Source organism: Mastomys coucha, unplaced genomic scaffold (genome assembly GCF_008632895.1).
Source record: "Mastomys coucha isolate ucsf_1 unplaced genomic scaffold, UCSF_Mcou_1 pScaffold15, whole genome shotgun sequence".
Lineage (NCBI taxonomy): Eukaryota > Metazoa > Chordata > Mammalia > Rodentia > Muridae > Mastomys > Mastomys coucha.
The window spans coordinates 64,197,433-64,203,775 of record NW_022196897.1 but is presented as its reverse complement, the minus strand read 5'-3'; positions in this window follow the sequence as shown (position 1 = coordinate 64,203,775).

Genomic DNA, 6,343 nt, shown 5'->3' with positions numbered 1-6,343 from the left:
ATCTTTGTTGCTGTGTAAACTCAGCAGACACTGGCAATTTGATGTCTTCTCTTAGTACATATCTGACTCGGCAGAGCTGTGATGCGAAGACGATAACTTCCTTTGAGACCAGTTTGGCTGCATTCCCAGTTCTCATTGTTTTGACCTTATTTTACAGGAGAGGCATTAGTGATATTGGTGAGAGCTCAGCCTGTTAGCTCCCATTCAGTATAGGAGAGTGGGCTGGATCTCATTCTCCACTGGGATTTAAAGTGGTTTGTGAATGTTACCTGCATTACTCTCAGTCGATATGCTGTTAGTATTGTGACTTATTCTCAGTGAGAACATGACAAGTTGCTAAGCAAATCTTATTTTCTCTTCTAAACCCCTTTACATGCAGTGGTATGATTGCAAGGTTGGATGAATGCATCCCACTGCACACTATACTTGGGTTGAAACCATCAGCCTTCTTTCACACGCTAGAAGTACTTGTCAGAAGAGATTGTGTGTTCTTACACATGTCTCGCAGCCTACCCAAAGCACACTGAGTTATAATAAAAACAGGATGGCTGCTAAGAACTGAAGATACTGTAGCTGATGCAGGGCTGTAGATCTTGAGTTGTAGAGAAGGTACAGGCTGGGATAAGCATCCATAAACAGGCTAGTATCCACAGCAAGACTTGAATAATGGTGCTGCCTTTAGAATCCATACAGAGGCAAAGCTCTCCAGAATTTAAAAGATGGCATGAAGAAAGCCAAACAGCACCAGTGTTAATTATGCTCAGTTCTAGACATACTTGAGAACAGAAAGTATTTTCTTATATGTAACCAATAAATATCTTAGTGAAACAAAGTGAATACCATTTGACACTCCTTGATTTTTCAGAATCACTCTATGTCAATGAATATCCCCGAGACTCTAAAATATGAAATGCACAAGTTGTCAGTTTCAGTAACAATGTAATAATTTATAGAAGTATTGAAAACTGAAGGGACATATACAGTGACAGTATCATTGCTCTAATCTTTTTTCAGAGTGGAAAATAGTGTTCTTTAATCTTACTCTGTCTCAAGTAACATTTATGGAGTGGTAGAGAAGACACAGTTTATCCCCTCTGCTCCATACCCCCTTCTTCACCCCCTCTCTCACCCCTTCTCCCTTTACCCCTACCCCTACACCCAGAGCCCTACCCACTTCATCTCTACACTCTTCACCTCCGCCCCCATCTCACCAACGGATAAGGAAATGAACATTTAGATTACATCCTGAGGGTGCAACTAATGGCCTCATCAGTATAATGGAACTTTTTTTTAGATATTTTCTTTATTTACATTTCAAATGATATCTCTTCTCCTGGTTACCCCTCCAAAAAATATTAAAAACAAAAACAAAAAACAAACCCTGTTTCCCCCCCCCCCACTCACCAACCCTCCCTCTCCCAATTCCTGGCCCTGGCATTCCCCTACACTGGGGCATAGAACCTTCACAGGACCAAGGGCCTCTCCTCCCATAGATGACCGACTAGGCCATCCTCTGCTACATATGCAGCTGGAGCCATGAGTCCCACCATCTGTGCTCTTTGGTTGATGGTTTAGTCCCTGGGAGCTCTGAGGGTACTAGTTAGTTCATATTGTTGTTCATCCTAAGGGGCTGCAAACCCTTCAGCTCCTTGGGTCCTTTCTCTAGCTCCTTCATTGGGGACCCTGTGCTCAGTCCAATGGATGGTTGTGAGCATCTACTTCTTTATTAGTCAAGCATTGTCAGGGCCACTCAGGAGACAGCTATATCAGTCTCCTGTCAGCCAGCACTTGCTGACATCCACAATAGTGTCTGGGTTTGATAATTGAATATGAAAAGGATTCCCAGGTGGAACAGTCTCTGGATTGTTCTTTCAGTCTCTGCTCCATAATTTGTCTCTGCAACTCCTTAGATGGCTATTTTGTTCCCCCTTCTAAGAAGGAACAAAGCATCCACACTTTGGACTTCCTTCTTGAATTTCTTGTGGCTTGTGGATTGTATCTTGGGCTAATATCTACTTATCAGATAATGCATATCATGTGTGTTCTTTTGTGATTGGGCTACCTCACTCAGGATCATATTCTCCAGATCCATCCATTTCCCTAAGAATTTCATAAATTCATTGTTTTTAATAGCTGAGTAGTACTCCATTGTATAGATGTACCACATTTTCTGTATTCATTCCTCTGTTGAGGGACATCTGGGTTGTTTCCAGTTTCTGGCTGTTATAAATAAGGCTGCTATGAACATAGTGGAGCATTGTGTCCTTATCACATGTTGGAGCATCTTCTGGGTATATGCCTAGGAGTGGTATAGCTGGGTCCTCTGGTAGTACTATGTCCAATTTCCTGAGGAACTGCCAAACTAATTTTCAGAGTGGTTCTTACAGCTTGTAATCCCACCAGCAGTAATGGAGCTTTAAAGCTGACAAATTCCCTGCTGTGGGAAGATGCTAGAACAGTAAGATAGAAAACAAGACACAAATATCATCTATGTTGTGTTTGACGGGGCATGAGACAACTCCATTTACTCCATTGGTTAACAAGGCAAAGAAAGGCGTGGTTGGAGTATGTCAAGAAAGGAACAAGCTATAAAACAAGAGCATACATCTGAGGACATTTGTAGGATTCCCCAATACTTAGGCAAACATGACTTGAGACAACCATTAGTGCTGGCTTTGGTTAGAGAAGAGGCAGTTTGACAGACTCAGGCAGTGATGGTAATGGGGAAAGACTGGTCCTGTAATAGAGCGTAGACGTGAAGCTTGGCACAGCACCGGTTTGTGTTGGTGATGCTCAGTATGACTTAATGGTGCAGTGGTAGTTAAAAGCAAACGAGAATAAACAGTAGTCTGTACACTTCAGGAAGAGGTAGAACCTGTGCTAGGACATGGAGATCTTCAAGAGAACAAGAAAGCCAGCAGTGAAACTAAATATTTTGAAGGCTAGTGAATAAATGTTTCATAGATGCAAGACTGTTTTTCTGAGAACTCTTAATGAGACAAGATGCAATATATAATTCTTCTATGTCATGATACAGGAATTCCAAACATGGCTAAAAATAGTTACTGTCAAGTATTAAGAGCAGAGTTGTGAGGGTTTGAGGAGAGACATGTGGAACAGCGTGTCTGACAGGGCGTTGCACTCTGAGACTGGTTCCTGCTGAACCTTGAGGGGGCATCTTAACAAGTGTTCACAAGTCCAATGCAGAGTCCTCAGGGTGACTGCATAGGTCTCCCTTTGGAGGTTGAAGGCAATGCCTGTCCACTGAAGGCTACAAGTATCACCTCTTTCATGTCTTATTTTCTTGACTGTTTAGTTTATAAGATGGAACACTAACCATCTTGTGGCTTTGTCTCTGAAGAGTATGTCTGCATCTTAGCTCAGTGTCAATCTTCACAGCCAGTGAAGGTGCTCAGGGAACTACATCAGAGTAGATGTAGTTCTTCAGAGTTGGAGGATCCAAGTATCACTTGGGCAGTTTTTGAGTACATTTGGGAGCTGCGTTGCTCACCTCAGGCTCTGAAGAGAAACTTAATTTTCTAAATTGGCACATAGAAGTATTTGGTCATTATCCTATTGAAAGAGCATTTGAGATGTGGGGTGAGTAAATGTTGAAACTTCTGCTTCCCGAAGTTTTAATATAAAAATTTTCAGTCTATAAAATTTAAAATTATTTCATTGCATCCTCACCACCGATAGTTACACTTGCTTTGTCACATGCCCGTCCGTATGTCCACCCATCCAAATTATTTTTTGATGGATCTAAAACTGCAGATCCCTACATGCTTCCATCTAAATACTTCAGCATATTCTCACCAGCAAGGGCTCCATGCTTGCTTTCTCTTGGCATAAGATTCCATTCATGAAATGGAGATGCACAGAACCTTCCCATACTCTTGTTTCATAATAACAACATGGCATGCTATAGAAAGGGACATCTGCCACTCTAGAAAGTTCTCCCTTCTCATTCATCACTGTCCCCAAATGACAAGCACTGTTCTTCCTTTCTACTGTAAGTTAGATTGTTCTATTCTCGAACTTATTTTAATTAACATCACACATCAAAGCTTCTTTACTACTGTAATATTTGGGAGGTTTATTTGTAGACTTGGTGTATTATTAATTCAGGAGGTTTATTGTGGACTTGGTGTATTATTAATTCATCCCTATTTTATTACTAAGTGGTTTCCCCATGATTGTTTATTGCCACTTGTTTTCCCAGTTTCCTATTGGCTAACTGGGCTGTTTCCAGGACTGCCAATTATGAACAAAGCTGCAATGATCATTATTAAGAACATCTGTATGAATATAGTTAGTCATTTGCCCATGAGTAAATACTTAGAATTGCTGGCTTGCAGGGTGTTTTTTTAAAAAGAAACTATCATTCTTTTTCCCAATGTGGTTGTTCTGTGCCCTGATTTTTATATTTTGGGTGTGTAAAAAGTTGTAAACAATTTTTCTGATCCCCATGTTGAAATAGTAAAAGAAGTTGGGGGTAGAAATGATATTACTCGTATTTGAATGTGGTAGTTGGTATTTGAGGGAAGGGATGCTGTCTGTCACAAAACAGCTCCTCACAGTAGTTCCTTGGACATGAAATTTTAGAATTAGCTCCACTCTGTGAGAGGTTAGGCTCTAAGGATGCTAATTTATTAGCTAGAAGAAACAGCACTAGCTCGATTATGTTATGTTTACTACCCACTTTCAGTAAGTAAAGTAAGACACATCACTGAGTAGTAAAGAACACTTTATGATGGAAGAGGAGGGGGCAGAAAAAAAAGAGAACATAGATAGAAGACAGTTCCTGGTACCACAGTGTGAGAAAGACACCGGTGCAGGGAAGTGCCCAGTGTGGTCAGGAAAGCAGACGCTAGGATGGGAAGAACTCTACCTCACAATTTACATAGCAGATAGGTATGTTTTGTAGACATTTTAGCCTTTAAATGTCACAGTCTTCATCTTTTCAGCCCAACTTTGTTAGTTTCATACTTGGGTGACTTTTTTCTACTGTGTGTTATCCTCATTTTCTGTTCTGTTAAACAATATTTACCTGTGCAGTTATGATCATATATGTGTCCAATGCCCATGTTCAGATCCCCGTGTGTGATTTATCTAACCTTTCCTATGGGATTTTTAAGGGCTGGGGAATTTGGCTTCTACTGTATATCCTTATAATGTGCCCACATTGTAAATATGCAATAAAACCATAAAAATACAAGGGCAGCAGATTTTCATATGTATTTCTTTGCCATGTTGTTATTTGACAAGTTTGATTTCTGTAAATAAAGATTGTTCATAAAATCTAGGGAGAATTTACTCATTACTGGTCTCTACAATATAATCTGATGAGTTTTACATCTTTAACCATATTTTAATAATTTTTTTAAAGTCAGTTTTTGACCAGTATTTTCTAAAAAATATTTTATTAAAACAACAGAAAATGTGGCTTCATTAGGAGATAGAAGTTTCTCTCTCAACTCTTAACACCCCAGCCATCTTTGCTGAGTGGCACAGAGATTCAACACTGAGATATCCTAGTAAAAGACTTGGTGATGTGTCCATAAAGTTGTTTCAAATCCCTGACGGTAAAGAGCTCTTGCCTGTGGTCTATGTTCACAATAAAAAGAGAGAGTGTATAGCTTACTATCAACCTCTTATATTTCTGTCTGCCTTATTTTTCAAGTATTCTGAGACCTACCCACCCTACAGTTATCCACACATACACAAACTGTACCATCTATGAATATATGAGTTAATTTTTTATTGCTGAGGTAAGACACCATAACCAAGTCAACTTATGAAAATAAGACTTTATTTGGGGCTTACAGTTTCAGGAGGTTAGGGTCCATTATGGCAGGTGACCAAGCATCAGCTCAAAGCTCACATCTTTGAGGGGAGACAGAACATTCTGGGAACAGCACCAGTTTTTTTGTTTGTTTTGGTTTTTTGTTTTTGTTTGTTTGTTTGTTTTTTCCTTAAAAAGCCAACCCTAGTGTCCTCCAAGGCCATAACCTCCTGTTCCTTTCCAAAAAATTTCACCAACTGGGGTCTAAGGAATTCAAACATGTGAGCCTATAGGCTGTTACTCAAACTACCATAATGGGAAGTCCTATATTGATGACAGAACCAGGCTTGGCTAGACTCTTCTGTTAGAATGGGAAGCATAAAAAACACTCACTAAAACAATTGCTAAAATATGGTTGCTTTCCTTCTACCCTGTGGTATGCATGCTTTTATAGGATGGCCTAGAAATCTCATTACAGTTAATAATGGTAAGTTCCGAATGGTGGGTCTGGCTGTAGATTTTAGATCATACACCATTCATTGCTGCTGTGTTCTTTAA